Here is a 22,607-nt window from a genome sequence, read left to right on the forward strand (position 1 = left end):
CTACTCCTGCATCTATTTCATTTGTCTGTTGACTCCATCCAGTTAAAGAAAAGTTTATAGAAGTTTCCTTTATTTATGTAGCATTGTAATTTAGATCAAGTAACTTGCAACAAATTACCTGTACTGTTGCATTTGTGAAATCGCTTTTAGATGAACATGTCACGTGTCCCGGGAATTACATCTAACAGTCTGCCGGAGGAACTCAGCAGGTCAAGCAGCATCTGTTGGAGGAAAGGAATTTTGATGCTTTATTTTGACACCCAGAATCAGAAACCCAAGCCCTTGTGCAAGGTTTCAACCCAAAATGCCGACAATTCCTTCGATCCACAGGTGCTGATTGACCATCTAAGTTACTCCAACACATTACTGGATGCTTCAGGTAGCAGTGTCTGCAGACTCTGTTACTCCTACAATTCCCTTGGTGCCTCAGATCTGTGCTAACAGATTGCTGCATAATGTTATGATCCTACCACAGAACTGAACACCATTCAGACACCTCTCAAACCTACACCATTAAAGGTCGGAGGGTGCAGATGATATATGATTAGTTCAGGGCTGATTTCAGATTTTGAAGTGGAACATTCAGGGTGAGGATCAACAGCCAGTGATTCATAGAGCTGGGGTCTGCAAGCACCAGTTAGTGATATGGAGCGTGGGTGAGTCAGAGAGCTGTGAAAGCAGTCAGCATGTACTGATGAATAAATTAGTTGAGGGAAGGAATGCATGTTTAATGATTGGTAGATGGTGGTGTCATTTCAGATTAGCAATGCTTTTGAGTTAACCTGAAAATCATGGAAGGGTTATGAATGTTACAATCATGATGGATAGAGACCTGAAGGGAAAAAATAAGCAGAAGATCAACCTTTCTGTGTTGGGATTGGATATATTCAGGAAGCGACCTTTAAAACAAGCAGATACAGGGCAAACCTGGCTGGATTGCACACTTCCAACACCAGAAGTCTTTTGGATCAATGTGACCTCATTTCTCCTGACAAAACTCTTAATGATGTTTCACTGGGAATGATGACATTAAGTGTGTGTTTGGCATAGAAAAAGACATCATGGTGGAAGTACAAATCACAGTTGGAATTGCCAGCTGATTTATCAAAATGATGCAACCTAGAAAACCACGTGATTGTCTTATACACTGGAAAATATAAACTACTTACAACATGTAATCCTCAAAAAATAGTACTATGTAATCTACAAACCCCATTTCCAGAAAAGTTGGGATATTTTCCAAAATGCAATAAAAACAAAAATCTGTGATATGTTAATTCACGTGAACCTTTAGTTAACTGACAAAAGTACAAAGAAAAGATTTTCAATAGTTTTACTGACCAACTTAATTGTATTTTGTAAATACACACAAATTTAGAATTTGATGGCTGCAACACACTCAACAAAAGTTGGGACAGAGGCATGTTTACCATTGTGTTACATCACCTTTCCTTTTAATAACACTTTTTAATTGTTTTGGTACTGAGGATACTAATTGTAGTAGATTTGCAATTGGAAATTTTGTCCATTCTTGCTTGATATAAGACTTCAGCTGCTCAACAGTCCGTGGTCTCCGTTGTCTGATTCTCCTCTTCATGATGCGCCATACATTTTCAATAGGAGATAGATCTGGACCGGCAGCAGGCCAGTCAAGCACACGCACTCTGTGTCTACAAAGCCAGGCTGTTGTAGCCCGTGCAGAATGTGGTCTGGCATTGTCCTGCTGAAATAAGCATGGATGTCCCAGGAAGAGATGTCGTCTTGATGGCAACATATGTCTCTCTAAAATCCTAATATACACCTCAGAGTCAATGGTACCTTCACATACATGCAACTCACGCATGCCGTGGGCAATGATGCACCCCCATACCATCACAGATGCTGGCTTTTGCACCTTTCGCTGATAACCATCTGGATGGTCATTTTCATCTTTGGCACGGAGAACTCGACGCCCGTTTTTTCCGAAAACTAGCTGAAATGTGGACTCATCTGACCACAGCACACGGTTCCACAGTCTTTCGGTCCATCTGAGGTGAGCTCGGGCCCGGAGAACTCGCCGGCGTTTCTGCATAGAGTTGATGTATGGCTTCCTCCTTGCGTAATGCAGTTTCAGGTTGCATTTCTGGATGCAGCGACGGACTGTGTTGAGTGACAATGGTTTTCTGAAGTACTCCCGAGCCCAAGTGGCTATAATTGTCACAGTAGCATGACGGTTTCTTAGGCAGTGCCGCCTGAGGGCTTGAAGATCACGCGCATTCAACAGTGGTTTCCGACCTTGCCCTTTACGCACTGAGATGTCTCTGAATTCTCTGAATCTTTTCACAATATTATGTACTGTAGATGTTGAAAGACCTAAATTCTCTGCAATCTTGCATTGAGAAATGTTCCTTTTGAACTGACTAACAATTCTCTCACAAATTTTGGCACAAAGGGGTGAGCCACGACCCATCCTTGCTTGCAAAGACTGAGCCTTTGATGGACGCTACTTTTATACCCAGTCATGATACCTCACCTGCTACCAATCAGCCTGCTTAATGTGGAGTCTTCCAAACTGGTGTTACTTGAATATTCTGTGCACTTTTCAATCTTATTTTAACTCTGTCCCAACTTTTGTTGAGTGTGTTGCAGCCATCAAATTCTAAATTTGTGTGTATTTACAAAATACAATTAGGTTGGTCAGTAAAACTATTGAAAATCTTTTCTTTGTACTTTTGTCAGTTAAATAAAGGTTCACGTGAATTAACGTATCACAGATTTTTGTTTTTTCTGCATTTTGGAAAATATCCCAACTTTTCTGGAAATGGGGTTTGTATATTCTGAGCAATGGAGCACTTAAATGACAACTTGAGAGCTGTGTTGAACTTTAAGCGTCTTAAAAAATCTGATGGCGTGAATTAATTTCCAAAAGTTACTCTGAATTTTGTAAAAGATACTGTAAAGAAACTAATACTTTTTAGTTGAGCTTCTAAGTGCAACCAGAAGGATTGATACAGTGCAGTGAGTATAGTCTGCTTCAAATTATAATTGTGCTCTTAAAGAGCACTACACTCAAATTTCCTCTGTTGTGGTTTTTGATACCTACGATAAGAAAATACATTGTCCATTTGCTCTTTTCTTACCTGAAAACATAAACCACTATTGACTCGACCACTCCAAGCATGTAGCTGCCTCTGTGGGCAAATTGTTCTCACAGCAGGTTACACAACAGGCTCCAAGCTTCATAGGTGCTGTTGAAGCATCCCAAAACATAATTCAGATGCTTGACAGTTTCATCCCTACATTGCACAAATAACAGTATCAGTCATTTTTTAAACATCTGTTTTGTGTCCATCAGATATTAGTCCATCATGGATACCTCAAGAGCTGTATAAAGGTATGATTTTTCATTATTATTTAACAATTTAAAATAGATGACAAATGCAAAAACTGCCCTAGATCTTGCTCATATTGTACTTGATGTTGATAACCATTGTGACATAGCCACCGGGTAAAATTAGTATATTGTAGTGCTCATTTATCATCTATTATACATAATGAAAGGGCTCAGTGATTTTTTTTTTACTTTGAGAACTAATGTGCACTGTTCAGTTTCCACACAAATTGACTTGGGAGGCAAGGAAATTAATAGTCAAGAGTTCCCCCATTGCTGCAACAACACAGTGCTAGTTCAATACTGCCAATAACTTTCTGGACTTTGAGCCCTGGGATACAAAAAGTAATTGCAACCATCGCTCATTCTGCTGCAGCGCTCTAGGAAGAAATGATGAAGCTGTTTGCTCCGATATACAGTACATCAATAATCAGCTTGATGGATATGTGTAAACAACAGGAATTCTGCAGATGCTGGAAATTCAAGCAACACACATCAAAATTGCTGGTGAACGCAGCAGGCCAGGCAGCATCTGTAGGAAGAGGTGCAGTCGACGTTTCAGGCCGAGACCCTTCGTCAGGACTAACTGAAGGAAGAGTGAGTAAGGGATTTGAAAGTTGGAGGGGGAGGGGGAGATCCAAATTGATAGGAGAAGACAGGAGGGGGAGGGATGGAGCCAAGAGCTGGACAGGTGATAGGCAAAAGGGGATACGAGAGGATCATGGGACAGGAGGTCCGGGAAGAAAGACAAGGAGGGGGTTGGGGACCCAGAGGATGGGCAAGAGGTACCTGGTTTACCTGGTTTGCCTCCAACTTTCACCCTGCCCTCAAGTTTACCTGGTTTGCCTCCAACTTTCACCCTGCCCTCAAGTTTACCTGGTCCATTTCCGACACCTCCCTCCCCTTTCTAGATCTTTCTGTCTCTGTCTCTGGAGACAGCTTATCCACTGATGTCTACTATAAGCCTACTGACTCTCACAGCTATCTGGACTATTCCTCTTCTCACCCTGTCTCTTGCAAAAACGCCATCCCCTTCTCGCAATTCCTCCGTCTCCGCCGCATCTGCTCTCAGGATGAGGCTTTTCATTCTAGGACGTGGGAGATGTCTTCCTTTTTTAAAGAAAGGGGCTTCCCTTCCTCCACTATCAACTCTGCTCTTAAACGCATCTCCCCCATTTCACGTACACCTGCTCTCACTCCATCCTCCCGCCACCCCACTAGGAATAGGGTTCCCCTGGTCCTCACCTACCACCCCACCAGCCTCTGGGTCCAACATATTATTCTCCGTAACTTCCGCCACCTCCAACGGGATCCCACCACTAAGCACATCTTTCCCTCCCCCCCCCCTCTGCATTCCGCAGGGATCGCTCCCTACGCAACTCCCTTGTCCATTCGTCCCCCCCATCCCTCCCCACTGATCTCCCTCTTGGCACTTATCCGTGTAAGCGGAACAAGTGCTACACATGCCCTTACACTTTCTCCCTTACCACCATTCAGGGCCCCAAACAGTCCTTCCAGGTGAGGCAACACTTCACCTGTGAGTCGACTGGGGTGATATACTGCGTCCGGTGCTCCCGATGTGGCCTTTTATATATTGGCAAGACCTGACGCAGACTGAGAGACCGCTTTGCTGAACATTTACGCTCTGTCCGCCAGAGAAAGCAGGATCTCCCAGTGGCCACACATTTTAATTCCACATCCCATTCCCATTCCGACGTGTCTATCCACGGCCTCCTCTACTGTAAAGATGAAGCCACACTCAGGTTGGAGGAACAACACCTTATATTCCGTCTGGGTAGCCTCCAACCTGATGGCATGAACATCGACTTCTCTAACTTCCGCTAAGGCCCCACCTCCCCCTCGTACCCCATCTGTTACTTATTTTTATGAACACATTCTTTCTCTCACTCTCCTTTTTCTCCCTCTGCCCCTCTGAATATACCTCTTGCCCATCCTCTGGGTCCCCCCCCCCCGTCTTTCTTCCCGGACCTCCTGTCCCATTATCCTCTCGTATCCCCTTTTGCCTATCACCTGTCCAGCTCTTGGCTCTATCCCTCCCCCTCCTGTCTTCTCCTATCATTTTGGATCTCCCCCTCCCCCTCCAACTTTCAAATCCCTTACTCACTCTTCCTTCAGTTAGTCCTGACGAAGGGTCTCGGCCTGAAACGTCGACTGCACCTCTTCCTACAGATGCTGCCTGGCCTGCTGCGTTCACCAGCAACTTTGATGTGTGTTGATGGATATGTGTATTACAATTGACTGTTGTCACTCGTGTCCATTGCTGGTCTAGAATTTACAACCAGAAACATCGTGTGTGTGTGAACAATTGCACACTTCCTTCTATAACATGGTCAAGACCACCCCAATCCCTAGAAAATGATGGGCCAGAAATTCTGCCACTAAGAGCAATGTTTCATACCTTCACACAATAGTTTTCTGCAATTGGGGCAGAGTCATTTAAATGACCTTAGCCACGGTAAGGTGCCAGAAAGAAAGGCTCTAATAATGTCTGCAAATTATAGGCAGATGAGCCTGATGCCAGTCATGGGTAAATTGTGGAAGGTATTCTTAGGGGCAGGATATATGTATTTGAAAAGCCAGGGTCTGTTTAGTGATATGGCTTTGTGCATGGTATATCATGTCGAACCAACCTTTTAGACTTTATTGAGCAGATTTCCAAGAAGGTTGATGAAGGAAAGACGGTAGACGTTGTCCGCAAGGACTTTAGCAAGGCCTTTGATAGTGTCCTGCATGGGAAGGTTGGTCCAGAAGGTTAAGTTGCTTGGCATTCAGGATGAAGTAGCCATTGGATCCAACTTTGGCTGAGCACATCTACATGAAGCACTGTCGCAAGAAAGCAGCATCCATCATCAGGGACTGCCACCACCCAGGCCATGCTCTCTTGTCGCTGCTGCCATCAGGAAGAAGGTACAGGAGCCATAGGACTCACACCACCAGGTTCAAGAACAGTTATTACCCCTCAACCATAAGTCTCTTTAATCAAAAGGGATAACTTCACTTGCCCCATCACTGGAATGTTCCCACATCCTATGGACTGACTTTCAAGGACTCTTCATCTCATGATCACAATATTTATTATTATTATTATTATTATTATTATTATTATTTCTTTCTACATTTGCACAGTTTGTTGTGTTTTTCACACCGATCGAACATCCTAAATTGGTGCTGCCTTTCATTGATTTTATTATGCTAATTATTCTATTATGGATTTATTGATTATGGCCACAAGAAAATGAATTTCAGGGTTGTATACAGTGACATATATGTGCTTTGAGGATAAATTTAAACTTTGAGGTAGGTAAGTTCAGAAAGAGATTTTAGCACATTGCCTTCATAAATCAGGGCATTAAGTACAAGACATGGAATGTTATGTTGAAATTGTGCAAGACGTTGGTGAGGCTGAATTTGGAGAACTATATGCAGTTTTTGTTATCTAATTGCAGGAAAAATATCAATAAGCTTGAAAGTGTGCAGAGAAAGTTTACAAGGATGATGCTGGGACTTGAAGACTTGAGTTATGGGTAATGATTGAATAAGTTAGAACTTTATATCCTTTAGTGCAGGGGAATAAAGGGAGATCGTACAGAGGTAAACAGTTAACAAGGGTATAGATAGTGTGAATGCGTACAGCCTTTTTCCTCTCAGGTTCGGAGAAAATGGAACTAGATGTTATAGTTAAAAGTGAAATACTTCAGGAGAATTTGAGGGAAAAAGTCCTCACAGAGGGTGTTGTGACTGTGGAAAGAAATGACAGTGGAAGTGGGTTCAATTGTAACAATTAAGACATGTTTGGATAGGCATGTGGATGGAAGGTGTTTAAGGGAAACATAAAGCTGAAGGTGCTGTAGACGGTGAAGGTGCAACCTCAGAGGTACAGAGGGACTTAGGAGTTTTCGTGCAAGACTCTCCCAGAAGCTTAATTTGCAAGTTAGGTCTGTGGTAAAGAAGGAAAATGCAATGCAGGCATTCAATACTGTGATCCCCTCCAAGTTGATCGCTAAACTTCACCAGCTTGGTATCAGCTCGTCCCTCTGCAATTGGACCTTGGACTTTCTGACTAACAGACCCCAATCAGTTAAGTTAGAAACCTCTCCTCCTCCATTCTCACCTTGAACACTGGCGTGCCTCAAGTCTGTGTGCTGAGCCCTCTTCTGTATTCCCTTTTTCACCTGTGACTGTGTTCCTGTACAGTACATGGTTTTAACTCCATAATCAAGTTTGCAGACGACACCACAGTGGTTGGCCTGATCAGAGGGGATGATGAGACGGCCTGCAGGGACGAGGTCCAGCACCTGGCTGCATGGTGTGCCGACAACAACCTGGCCCTTCACACTCAGAAGACCAAGGAGATTGTTGTGGACTTCAAGCAAGCTGGGAGCCATACTCACGTCCCCATCTACATCAACGGAGCTGTAGTGGAGCGTGTATCAAGCTTCAAATTCCTTGGTGTCCACATTTCCGAGGATCTCACCTGCTCCCTGAGCTCCTCCATCCTGATCAAAAAGGCGCAACAGCTCCTTTATTTCCTGCGGAGCATCAAGAAAGCTCACCTCTGTCCCAGGATACTGACGGACTTTTACCGCTGTACCATTGAGAGCATACTCACCAACTACATCTCAGTGTGGTATGACAATTGTCCCTTATCGGACCACAAAACACTCCAGCGTGTGGTGAAAACTGCCAAGTGTATTATTGGCACACAATTGCCCACCGTTGAGAACATCTACCATAACCACTGCCTGGGCAGGGTGAAAATCATTATCAAGGATGCATCTCACCCTAACCATGGACTTTTTAACTCTCCTCCCATCTGGTAGGCACTACAGGACCCTCCGCTCCCACACCAGCAGGCACAGGAAGAGCTTCTTCCCTGAGGCTGTGACCCTGCTGAACCTCTCATCACAGCGCTAAGCAGTATTGCATCATATTGTACTGTCTCAGTACTTTTATATTTGTGTGCTGTAGCACTTACTTTTTATTCACAGTTATTTTGTAAGTAACACTATTCTCTGCATTTCTGGTCAGATGCTAACTGTATTTAGACAATAGACAACAGGTGCAGGAGTAGGCCATTCGGCTCTTCGAGCTAGCACCGCCATTCACATGGCTGATCATCCACTATCAGTATCCAGATCCTGCCTTATCCCCACAACCTTTGATTCCACTATCTTTAAGAGCTCTATCCATCTCTTTCTTGAAAGCATCCAGAGACTTGGCCTCCACAGCCTTCTGGGACAGAGCATTCCATATATCCACCACTCTCTGGGTGAAAAAGTTTTTCTTCAACTCTGTTCTAAATGGCCTACCCCTAATTCTTAAACTGTGACCTCTGGTTCTGGACTCACCCATCAGCGGGAACATGCTTCCTGCCTGCAGCGTGTCCAATCCCTTAATAATCTTATATGTTTCAATAAGATCCCCTCTCAGCCTTCTAAATTCCAGAGTATACAAGCCCAGTTGCTCCAATCCTTCGACATATGACAGTCCCACCATCCCGGGAATTAACATTGTGAACCTACGCTGCACTCCCTCAATAGCAAGAGTGTCCTTCCTCAAATTTGGAGACCAAAACTGCACACAGTACTCCAGGTGTGGTCTCACCAGGGCCCTGTACAGCTGCAGAAGGACCTCTTTGCTCTTATACTCAATTCCCCTTGTTATGAAGGCCAGCATGACATTAGCTTTTTTCACTGCCTGCTGTACTTGCATGCTTGCTTTCAGTGATTGATGCACAAGAACACCTAGATTTCATTCGCTTTGTATCTGTACTCGGCACAATGACAATAAAGTTGAATCTAATCTAATCTATTTCAAGGAGAATAGAACATGAAAGTAAGGAGATATTGCTGAGCCTTTATAAGACATTAGTTAGGCTGCAGTTGGAGTATTGTCAAAAGTTTTGGGCCCCATATCTCAGAAAGGATGTGTTATCATTGGATAGAATCCAGAGGAGGTTTACAAGGATGATTCCGTGAATGAAGGGGTTAACATATGAGGAGCGTTTGGCAGCAAAGGGCCTGTTTCTCACTGGAACTTAGAATAATGCATGGGGATCTCATTGAAACCTACCGAATGTAGAAAGGACTAGATAGGGTGGATGTGGAAAGGATGTTTCCTATGGTGGGGGTATCCAGAACTAGAGGGCACAGCCTCAAATTTGAGAGGTGACATTTTAGAACAGATTTGAGGAGGAATTTTTTTAGCCAGAGAGTAGTGAATCTGTGGAATGCTTTGCCACAAACTGTGGTGGAGGCCAAGTCTGTGGATATATTTAATGCGGAAGTTGATTGCTTTCTGATCAGTCAGGGCATCAAAGGATATGGCGAGAAGGCAGGTATATGGGGTTGGGTGTGATCTGGGATCAGCCACAATGGGCTGACTGGCCTAATTCTGCTTTATGTCTTATGGGACTAGGCAGCAGATCAGGCCAGCATGAACTAGGTAGGCTGAAATTTCTGTTTCTGTGCTGTAGTGCTTTAGGAAAAGCAGTCTGTAAGTGTGATTTCTAACTCTGGATGTGGCTGATCTGCTGCAGTTCTCCGTGTATATGATGTGGTAATGCACTAACGTAGCTGAGAGCAGAGCAGTGGTGCCAATGACATGCAATTCATCATTCCAATTGCTCTTGTGATATTATAATGTGAGTAAGTACTTCTCAAGAGGTGTGGGCCTCAAGCACAGGAAGAGGCCTTCACTAAAATGTAAAGACCTGTTGCAAGATTAGTTCAGTGCTGGACCTTATCTGAGCTGCTGTAACTTATGAAGTGGATTCTTCAAAGATAGTTTGGAAATTATTCTTCTCCCGAGAAGCTGTCTTATTTTGTGTTAGGCCCCAAGGCTATGCTTCTTGGCTCGGATCTACTTTTAATGGCACAATGTATGATGGATGTACGCAATTCCTACTGAAGCCTGCCATGTAAGAGCTTCTGCCATGGCAGCTATAAAATAAAAGTCAAGCATTGTTATATGTATTTTGTCAAGTTGCCTTTTCCTGTCACTCCTTCACATATGGTCCACTGTGCAAGAGATAACGTATCAGGGAGGAGGATGCTACATGGAATGGCAGGTGCATAGAGTGTGGGGAGACTAGTTACATAGGGACACTGGCCCTTGTGAAACCTGTGGGACCTGTGAGTACACCAGACCCTAACTCAAACATTTCTTTCAAAGAAACTCTTCCTGGCCACTTGCTTGGCCACATCCATATGTGGAAATATTGAGCTGTTAGCACCCAATTCTTACCACTGCAGGGCATCAGAAATTATTTGCTTCCAATAGAGCGACTGACTGCACCTCGCACTTGAAAAGATGAACTCATGATCTCCTGATCTATCTCATTGTGTTCCTTACATTTTATATTGTTTTCCTGTTATTGTACTTTCTCTGTAGTTGCAACAATATTTTCTGCATTTTGTTTTCTTTTTACTACCTCAATGTACTTACTTTTGGCTTGATCAGGTTGGATGGCATGTAAACAGAAGCTTTTCACTGACTGTCGATGCATATAACAATAGCAAACCAATACCAATACCAAATGTCCCTATGCAACATTGTGTCAAACATCTCTCTGACTTAATTGGGGTGTCTGCTTAATCCTTTGAAATTAGCTCCAACTAATTGCATCTGATTTCCTGGAAAATGTATGTGTGGCTCCAAAATTCTTCCCATGAATAGAAGCAGCTCTGCGTTGTCTACAGCTGGAATGTAAATTAACTTGCCATGTAATCCCAATGTTCATCCTCCTCCAAACACCACTGCAAGAAGAGATTATCCATTGGAGATCATATTTCCAAACAACTGTTAGGCAGAAGTCTGAAAGGCTGAGCCTTCACAAGTCAGAATTTAAATTCCACTTTCATTTATGCACCAAATAAATTTTGCAGCTGGTCCCCCTGATAATGCAGCAGAAGAGAATATGCTTGAACCTGATTTTTCACAATCACAGATTGAAATGGGAATGAAACGTGCTCATTTTATTACCATGTATTAACATTTTAAAATCATGTTCCTAAATTTTTAATGCAAGTGCATTTTAAAATAGCTTGGAAGCCCATTGGTATGATTGTATACAGCCAATGTTGAAGTAGGCTCAGCTAAAGCAGATCCTACCTAATTCCAGATTTCTGGTGCAGTTCCACTGGCTACACTAAACTGTGCTGATATTCCAATCCCTTCACTTCCCTGTCTCTATCTGTTTCCTTTTCTAAGCATATTTTCCAGATAATACAGACACCGCATTTACAAAACTGGGGGTTCACAAGGAGATTGGTAAGAACTACTTAATTAGTGTCACTCTTCTTTTCTTTTGCCCTGTACATGTTTTCTTTCTAAGTATACAGAGGTATGCAAAAGTTTGGGCACCCCTGGTCAAAATTTCTGTTACTGTAAATAGCTAAGCGAGTAAAAGATTACCTGAGTTCCAAAAGGCATAAAGTTAAAGATGACACATTTCTTTAATATTTTAAGCAAGATTACTTTTTTATTTCCATCTTTTACAGTTTCAAAATAACAAAAAAAAGAAAAGAGCCCAAAAACAAAGCATGGTCAGTACTTAGTAACACCCCCTTTGGCAAGTATCACAGCTTATAAATGCTTTTTGTAGCCAGCTAAGAGACTTTTAATTCTTGTTTGGGGGATTTTTGCCCATTCTTCCTTGTAAAAGTCTTCTTGTTCTGTGAGATTCTTGGGCCATCTTGCATGCACTGCTCTTTTGAGGTCTATCCACAGATTTTCGATGATGTTTAGGTCGGGGGACTGAGGGTCATGGCAAAACCTTCAGCTTGCACCTCTTGAGGTAGTCCATTGTGGATTTTGAAGTGTGTTTAGGATCATTATCCTGTTGTAGAAGCCATTCTCTTTTCATCTTCAACTTATTTACATACGGTGTGATGTTTGCTTCTAGAATTTGCTGGTATTTAATTGAATTCATTCTTCCCTCTACGACTGAAATGTTCCCCGTGCCACTGGCTGCAACACAAGCCCAAAGCATGATCGATCCACCCCCCATGCTTAACAGTTGGAGAGGTGTTCTTTTCATGAAATTCTGCACCCTTTTTTCTCCAAACATTCCTTTGCTCATTGCGGCCAAAGAGTTCTATTTTATCTTCATCAGTCCACAGGACTTGTTTCCAAAATTCATCAGGCTTGTTTAGATGTTCCTTTGCAAACTTCTGATGCTGAATTTTGTGGTGAGAATGCAGGAAAGGTTTTCTCCTGATGACTCTCCCATGAAGGTCATATTTGTGCAGATGTCACTCCACAGTAGAACAGTGCACCACCACTCCAGAGTCTGCTAAATCTTCCTGAAGGTCTTTTGCAGTCAAACGGGGGTTTTGATTTGCCTTTCTAGCAATCCTACGAGCAGTTCTCTCGGAAAGTTTTCTTGGTCTTCCAGACCTCAACTTGACCTCCACTGTTCCTGTTAACTGCCATTTCTTAAATACATTACGAACTGAGGAAACGGCTACCTGAAAACGCTTTGCTATCTTCTTATAGCCTCCTCCTGCTTTATGGGCATCATTTATTTTAATTTTCAGAGTGCTAGGCAGCTGCTTAGAGGAGCCAATGGCTGCTGATTCTTGGGACAAGGTTTGAGGAATCAGGGTATTTATAAAGCTTTGAAATTTGCATCACCTGGCCTTTCCTAATGATGATTGTGAACAAGCCATAGCTCTGACAAGCTAATTAAGGTCTGAGACCTTGGTAAAAGTTATCTGAGAGCTGAAATCTCTTGGGGTGCCCAAACCTTTGCGTGGTGCTCCTTTCCTTTTTTTTCCACTCTAAAATTGTACAAAACAAAAATAATACACTAATCTTGCTTAAAATGTTGAAAAGAATGTTTCATCTTTAACTTTATGACTTTTGGAGATCAGTTCATTCTACTCACTTAACTATTCACAGTAACAGAAATTTTGACCGGGGTGCCCAAACTTTTGCAAGCCACTGTATATTCAGTTCCAGAGTTTTGCCTATCATCTTCCATATTTATCAGATTTAAAGTCTTTTGTGTCTCTGCTAATCACATTCCAAACTTTGTCTCCATGCTCACCCTCTCCTTCACCCATCTGGCTCCACCTACCTCTTATTTTCCCCTTATCTGCCTTTAACTATCATTCCCAATCTTTGTCTTTAAACTCCATCCCTCCTCTTCATCCATCTCCATCTGCCTATCATCCCCCTACCCACCTGGTACCACCAATTGCCAGCCCTTGCCTCACCCCTCTCTCTCATCTCTTTATACTGATTATCTCCCCTCTACATTTAGCCTTGATGCAAGGATTTGACCTGAAATGTAGACTGTCCCTTTGCCGCCACTGATGCTGCTTGACCAGTAGAGTTTCTCCAGTACTTTGTTTCTGGTTTTACCTTATGATTTTCAGTTGAGTGATGTTTACTCAAGTACCATCTGTTCATTGTTTGTAAATATTCTTACATGTTGAATATCTCAACACCTGAACCTTAGGATGACCATGTCATAACATAAAAGAACCTTTTAAGTTTAAGTATTGTCTACAATTCTGGACATTGCACTTTAGGGAGGGCAGCGGAATATGTGCAAGGAGAGAGGACAGAATGGTCCTCTCAATATTGATATAAATATGAAATTATGATGCAGTCACAAATAGCGCTACATAACATTAACATAATATATATGTGTTACCCAAAATGCTAATTTAAGTTTGTGCTGCAAGGACAGGAAGACTTTGGAATACGGATAACATTTAATAGTTAAGAGACTGGAGTTTTTATAGTTATCAGAGAAAAAGCTGGATTTCTCTGTTTCGAGCATGGAAGGCCAAGAAATGATGTAATAAATCCATTCAAAGACCATAAAGGACACAGAGTAACTAAAGTTAAATGTTTTGGAATGCCTAAAGAATAGTGGAGGGCAAAGAAAAGCAAAAGGATGCATGAGGAAAAACCATGTAACAAAAAGTAATTCATATTTGAAATGCTTTCTTTGATAGGCTGCTAAATTCAGTTTCAAATGCAAATATGTGGAAGAGGAAAAAACATCAGAGAGATGAGAAAAGATCAAGGATATTGGCCCAACTGGAATATTTCTTAGAAGGGTTAAGGCTCTTCATTTGATTGCCCAAATGATTTGATTCTGTGTTGTACTATTCTAACATCTGATAGCTGTTAGAATGTTTTGGACTCGTAATATGGAAGTAATCATTGTTTGTGTCACAATATAACCAACTAGGACCAAAATATATGGAAAAATATCCACAGGTATTGAATTGAATTGACTTTATTACTTACATCCTCCATATATGAGGAGTAAAAATCTTTACATTACTTCTCCGTCTAAATGTGCAATGTGCAATTTATAGTAATTTATTATAAATAGTATGTACAACAGGTTAGTCAATATAACATTGAAATACAGTTGTGTCAGCATGAATTAAGCAGTCTGATGCTTAGTGGAAAGAAAACGTCGTGGAGCCTGTTGGTCCTGGCTTTTATGCTGCGGTACTGTTTCCCGGATGGTAGCAGCTGGAACAGTTTGTGGTTGGGGTGACTCGGGTCCCCAATAATCCTTTGGGACCTTTTTACACACCTGTCTTTGTAAGTGTCCTGAATAGTGGGAAATTCACATCCTCAGATGTGCTGGGATGTCCACACCACTCTCTACAGAGTCCTGCGATTGAGGGAGTTACAGTTCCCGTACCAGGCAGTCATGCAGCCAGTCAGAATGCTCTCAATTGTGCCCCTGTAGAAATTTCTTAGGATTTGCGGCCCTTACTAAACTTCTTCAACCGTCTGAGGTGAAAGAGGTGCTGTTGTGCCTTTTTCACCACACAGCCGGTATGTACAGACCACGTCAGTCCTCGGTGATGTGAATGCTGAGGAACTTAAAGCTGTTCACCCTCTCGACCCCAGATCCATTGATGTCAATAGGGGTTAGCCTGTCTATATTCCTCCTGTGGTCCACAACCAGCTCCTTTGTTTTTGCGACACTGAGGGAGAGGTTGTTTTTCTTGATACCACTGTGTCAGAGTGATGACTTCTTCTCTGTAGGCTGCCTCATTATTATCTGAGATTAGGACAATCAGTGTAGTATCGTCAGCAAATTTATTTAGCAGATTGAAGCTGTGGGTTGTGACACAGTCTTGGGTATACAGAGAGTAAAGGAGGGGGCTTAGTACGCAGCCCTGAGGGGCACATGTATTGAGGGGCAGAGGTGAGGGAGCTCACTCTTACCACCTGCCAGCGATCTGACAGGAAGTCCAGGATCAAGCTACACAAGGCAGCGTGAAAGCCGAGGTCTCTGAGCTTCTTACTGAGCCTGGAGGGAATTATGGCATTGAATGCTGAACTGTGGTACAAGAACAGCGTTCTCACATAAGCATCCCCCTTCTCCAGATGTGTAAGGACGGTGTGTAGAGCTGTGGCTGTTGCGTTGTCTGTCGATCAGTTGTGCATTAGTAAAAATGAGAAAGGGATACTTTGTTGCAAATGGATGATTATCAGTGCTAACGGTTTCTCTATACTGTATGTAAAAATCTAAGAGAAGGGATTATTTTTGTAAAGTTAATTCAGACAGGGTCAACGAATTAAACTATTTCAGCTCAATGAAAGGAGTCGTGGAATTATAAAACTCTCTCCAATCAGGAAAATTCCATAGAGACATCTGTTGTTTCTCTCAGAACTAATTTCTCTTCATGTTTAGTGATCAGAACAAAAAAGCACAGATTATTAAATGGAAATTGAAAATAAACAGTAAATTGGAAGCAAAAATAGAAAATGCTGGAAACATTTGGCAGCACTGCAGAAAGAGACACAGTTAATATTTCAGTTCTGAAGCTTTCCATCAGTGTCCTGGGATAAAACCAGTTCTCAGGTGCCAGATAGCTTACCCAATCTGTATGATTGGCGCTTGAACCAGTGTCAGGGTGGTACGTTAGAATAATAATAATATTGCTTAACTATCACAAGCACGCACACTGCAGAAGCTGGGATTCTTAATCGTGCCTAGAATTCACTTGTGCTAGAAGTAAAGTCATCAGTAATTTATTTATTTATCGAGATACAATGCAGAATAGGCCCTTCTGGCCTTTCGAGCTGCATTGCGTAGCATCCCCGGTTTAACCCTAGCCTAATCACAGGACAATTTACAATGAATAATTAACCTACTAACTGGTACGTCTTTGGACTGTGAGAGGAAACCAGACCAGCCGGAGGAAATCCATGCATTCACGGGGAGAACATGCAAACTCCTTAAGAGCAGCAGTGGGAAATGAACCCAGGTCACTGGTACTGTAAAGGGTTGTGCCAACCACTACGCTACCCTGCCTCCCTAATGCAACGGGTGAGCAAGAGTAAACAAGAGATTAGTCCCTTAATCTGAGAGACTTCAGGAGAAGCTGAGAGAGTGAGCAATAATGTTTCTGGATAAAGTGTTCCCTTGCCTCCAGTAGGGTGATCAGCAAAGCTAAAGCAGTACTAACTGCTGCAGATTTGTGGATCTAGTTTCCAGTCACTGCTTTTTGATGTTTGCTTCCTTTGTCTTGAAATGTTTTCTCATGCACAACTGTTGTGCAGGAAATCTTTGGAGGCTGCCCACAAGCAGTTGCAGAAGATAAAGACATGGCTCCTAATTGCCACAAACATTGGACAAATTGTGTCTTGGAATCAACACAGAACGATCAATAAAATATTTTTAGATATACATTGGAATTCTGAGGCACTGGCCTACGCAGATACATGTACAGTCACATTTCAAGATATCCACATACTCACCAACTTGTCCCACAAAGCATGTGCATACAAATTCAAATTCAATTCAAATTTAGGTTTAATTATCATTCAACCATACATGAATACAACCAAATGAAACAGTGTTCCTCTGGGCCAAGATGAAAAACATACACAGCACAACATAGCAAAGGGCACACTGCACATTCAAGATAGTGAGCAATATACAGTCACATAAAAAAATATATAGAGAGAGAGAGAGAAGAGAGAGAGAGAGAGAGAGAAACAACTCCCTGAGTGACATGTACTGTAAATTGATGGTGCAGTTCTCAGCAGTCCACCGCACGTAATCCAGCTTTTCATTCCACTGATGGGAGAGGTCAGCCCCCAACTGAGCAAAGATGGTGTGCTACACTGGCCTCCAGCGTCTTCTCTCCTTGACTGCAGCAGACAAGCCAGTGGTTTGAGCCCTAGTCCTCGCTACAACCAAGGCCACACAGCTCTCCTGCCGTCTGTCACACCACCACACAAAGGAAACAGGCCTACAGCATCTTACACCATCAATTTCCAGCAGCGTCTTGCAATCGCAAGGGAAATGTCCAAGGCAATCATCCATTGTTACACTGCACACTGCCTCCGTGCACCAACTCTGATGCCTTCTTGTAGCAGGCAGCAACATGGTCTACAGCGAGTCCAACTCCTCTGCCAATGAGCAGCTCACTGATGGGCAGTCCTGCAGCACCCAAAGTTCTTGGAGTCCAGCCTTGTCTTGGAAATATAAAAGGGACATTAAAAAAAAACACCTTTGGTTGGACCCTGAGAGACTGCTGTGTCTGAGCACACCACCATCTTATCGGAAGTAAGACCTGAACCACACACACTGAGGTTACTATAATACAAGGGTTACTATAATTCAGTAGCTCAGAGAACAGGTTCTACCATTTCACAATGTAATAGCTGATGCATGACCTAATCCCATGTGCACTAATTCCTTTAGATTTCAGAAATCTGGCAATCCAGTGTAGCACAATTATTCTACACCTGTGTGGCACACACACAGCAAGCCCATCTCTGAGATGTGATTAGTGATTTAGGGATTGAGATATCTAGCTCTCTGATGTGATTCATAAGCCACCTCATTATACCATCACTCTTGAATACTGCTGGTGTAAACTAAATTATAGGAATATCTGGGTAATAGGTAAACATCTCATCAAACCTGTATTTGAAGTTGCTCAGCTATGCACTTTAAGCTCCTGCCACATGTGCACACTTTCCAGTAAGATGGCGGCACCTTCAGATGTAGTGGCTTCTATGGGGCCAACCAAAGGTCATTTTTAAATATATTTTGCTGGACATTAAGATCGTAAGGTACTGCAGGACTATCCCATCAGCGAGATATATTGCAACAACAACCTTGCACTTAACACCAGTAAGACCAGGGAACTGATTGTGCATTTCAGTAAGGGGAAGCCAGAGAACCCACACCAGTCCAGAGGGGTTAGCAGTGGAAAGGGTAAGCAGCTTCAAGTGATCGAATGTGAACATCTAAAGATTTATCCTGGGCCCAACATACAAAGAAGGCACACCAGCAGCTACGTACATTTCATTAGGAGTTGGAGGAGATTTGGTATGTCACTAAAGACTCCAGCAAATTTTTCCAGATGTAACATTGAGTGCATTCTGACTGGATGCATCACCATCTGGTATGGAGGAACCAGTGCAGGGAATCAGGATAAAGCTACACAAGCCTCCCCACCCTCAATGGCATTTTCAATCGACATTGCCTCAAGAAGGCAGCATCCATAATTAAGGACCATCACCATTCAGGGCATTCCTTGTATCAGGGACAAGATACAGGAGCCTGAAGAAACATACTCAATAGTTTTGGAACAGCTTCTTCCACTCAACTATCAGATTTCAGAATGGATCATGAAGTCATGAACACTACCTCACATTTTACACTACTCATTTTTGCATATTTCTTATTGTAAATTGTAGTAATTTTGTGTGTATTGTGCTGTACTACTGGTACAAAACAACAAATCCCATGGCTCATGTTGGTGATAATAAAACTGTGCTAATTCCAATTCTGAGGTAAGCAATAAGATGCAAGAGCCATGACAAGGTAGACTGTGAGGTCACGTATCCATCTCATTCTACAAGAACTCTGTAATACGTGTGTACTTTCTGAGGCAGAATAGCATTCTTAGAAACATTAACTTTTATACAAAAGAGCAATACAGTAGCTTTTATAGCTTGAACTAACATACAACTTGATGTACCATCTGCTTTATTTCATATGTCAGTGTTTTTTTCCAAATATATTTCCACGCAATACTAAACATAGCAAGTATTAAGATGAGAAAATTGGGCATTCCATCCATTGAAGAATATCAGAATACATTAAAGAAAGAGCCTGCAGTTAGTGTCTGCTGGCTTATTGAACCACAATATATTTAAAGCTCATCACCATTTCAAGGAACAGACTAGCTGCAGCAAATTATGGAAGACTGAAGGAAAAGATAATGACCCAAATCTATGGTAAACCTTGGGAGCATAAATTAATGTGAAACACCTGACAGAAAACATATAGTTTATTGTTCACTCAGGGTCTTGTTCTACACAAAAACAAACTTGATGAGAGGCAAATGAATCAAATAAATTGCTGTTTTGTATGTAAAAGCAAAAACTGAGTTTGGTTAAAGCCATTGTCATACAAAATGTCCTACCTATGGATATCTACATTCTCAGGTTGTTATTTCCCAGTTGCAATAATGACAAAGAAACCTCGACATTTTTCAATATGCTTGGCTGGGTGAAAGAGAGATTATGATATTGCAGTTAATTTTTAGATCAGCAAGCTGTATGTGATAGTTGAATAAGATAAATATTCCAAACAATTCAGTATGAACTTCAACTATGCAGTACATTTTACCTCCTTTATTCCTAGTTAGTTATAAGTTGGTAGAATTATAACAAGTTCAAAGTTCAAAATAAGTTTATTATCAAACTTACAGTATATGCACAATTACTAGATACTATATGAACCTGTTTCAATTGCAGTCTTGACTTTAATATTTTTCATGCGTTGGCATACATTTAGATTTGACTGATCTTCTCTTCTGAAATTTATGTGCATTTATTAACAGGGTTTTTTCGTTAAATCTTAATTTAAGTAGCAATACAAAATCATTGTGCTGTAATTGTCATTCAAATGGTCTGCTTGTTTGTCCTGCTTAGCAGAGATATAGAACTCAGGCCCAGTCAATCTGGAATGAATGAGGAAAAGTAGAAGTGACGGAACTAATTTTCCTTAGGAAAACTCTATTTTGACAGAACAACAGACCATTAACAAGAAAATTGAAGGAAAGCTAAAATTAACCCAGGTTCTTCTCATTAGTGACTTAACTATAATAAAGTGATCTGTACCACATTTACCTCCTTTCACTCGTTTTAAATGTCCAGAGATATTAAAAGATGAATGCAATATTGAAACAATATTCAAATCATGTTGTAGACAATTACCGCTGGCATATCTCATTAGTGCCAGTTTTCTGGTTCGTACGTAGTTCCATTGTCTCCAGATTTTACTGTATCACAACATGAGAATATTATAATCTCAGGTTTGGAAAACCTACGTATCTTTTTATTACAAATGTCTCTGAGGAGACAATCTGTATTGCACTGTTCTAAAATTGCATGTCCCTGACACAGTGCAGAACTGAACAAATTGTTGCAAAGTAGTGGTTTACATTCTCTCACTGATAGAATATGACTTTTCTCTGCCACCATTTATGGTAACATTAATGAACTGGTAACAAATGTTCTACCAATGTACTGTAAACTCAAAAATTGTTCTGTCCCAGCATAATTCGAAATTGTTCGGGTGGGGTTATCTCATTTTCACAATCTTACGTTAATAATGTTAGGGACATAAATCTGTTTCTGTACCTGGTCTGGTGTATAGGTGATTCCAGACCCAGAGTTCCCACCTGTGGTGCACAGACCCCTTGTGTAACAGTATTGGTCAATGGCCAAAAAAGGTTGGAAAGCTCAACTCTAGGCTGACAGCAATGTGTTAATCTCTTAACTGTTCTTTGAAATAGTCCATTAGGATGTTTGTTCCATGGATATTTAGCACACATTGTAAATACTGGCACTACGACCGACTCTGACACCTGGATCATAATTCTTTTTAAAGCACAAGAGTAATGGGTGAACTGGATATTGTGGAATTTAAAACGTGAACAGCTGAGGTTGATTGATTTCACTTTTTCATCAGCTAATAGTGTGTTGGATAGAAAATCTAGAGATTACCAAGATAGGTTTGTGGGATTCAAAAAGAAATAAGCTGGAGAAGAGAGAGCTTTGCATTGCTACAAAGAGAGAAATCTATGTTCTCACCTCATAACATCAGGTTATAATTCAGATAGTTCTATGGAAGATGTGTGATATCAGTGGCTAGAGTTTGTGACGGGGACACAAGGTTCCTGGTTTCATGTCATAATGTGCAAGGTTGTGCACTTCTGAAGGAGGAATTAGAAGACAGACTATTGTCCAAATGGAGCAAGACTATAAATGAGTAAACACAAGGAATTCTGCAGACGCTGGAAATTCAAGCAACACACATCGAAGTTGCTGGTGAACGCAGCAGGCCAGGCAGCATCTCTAGAAAGAGGTACAGTCGACGTTTCGAGCCGAGACCCTTCGTCAAGACGAACTGAAGGAAGAGCTAGTAAGAGATTTGAAAGTGGGAGGGGGAGGGGGAGATTCAAAATGATAGGAGAAGACAGGAGGGGGAGGGATGGAGCCATACCCCTTTTGCCAATCACCTGTCCAGCTTTTGGCTCCATCCCTCCCCATCCTGTCTTCTCCTATCATTTTGGATCTCCCCTCCCCCTCCCACTTTCAAATCTCTTACTAACTCTTCCTTCAGTTCGTCCTGACGAAGGGTCTCGGCCCGAAACATTGACTGTACCTCTTCCTAGAGATGCTGCCTGGCCTGCTGCATTCACCAGCAACTTTGGTGTGTGTTGCTTGATTTTCCAGCATCTGCAGAATTCCTTGTGTTTACTCATTTACAGTCTTGCTCCATTTGGACAATAGTCTGTCTTCTAATTCCTCCTTCAGAAGTGCACAATCTTGCACATTATGACATGAAACTATTTGCTGAGGTTTTGCACATTACCTCAGCTTGCTGGTATTCTGGGGCAATGTCCAGGCGTGCTCATCATAGCATGTCCACCCAAACATGTCCATTCATCCAAATTATTAAATAACAAATAGCTGAGGACCAGGCACTGATCCTTGGGGATGCTCTCCAAGTTATATTTTTCCCCCAGTAGCAAAAGACTTGTGTACTCTATACTTTTTATGTGATAACGTCTTTAATCTACGTTAACATACTTTCTCTATACTATAACCGCTTATCTTGTGCACTAGAATTTTGTGAGGCACCTTAACAAGTGCTTTCTAGGAATCTAAATACACAATGTCTACAGGTTCCCTT

General features: G+C 41.8%; 1 protein-coding gene across 3 annotated transcripts in view; it reads left to right on the forward strand.

The window, feature by feature from the left end:
- The window catches only part of kcnt2a (potassium channel, subfamily T, member 2a), a 976,808-nt gene that overhangs the window by 757,728 nt on the left and 196,473 nt on the right, over positions 1-22,607 (forward strand). The gene's annotated exons all lie outside the window — the stretch shown is intronic.

The sequence above is a fragment of the Mobula birostris genome, chromosome 12 (genome assembly GCF_030028105.1).
Source record: "Mobula birostris isolate sMobBir1 chromosome 12, sMobBir1.hap1, whole genome shotgun sequence".
NCBI lineage: Eukaryota > Metazoa > Chordata > Chondrichthyes > Myliobatiformes > Myliobatidae > Mobula > Mobula birostris.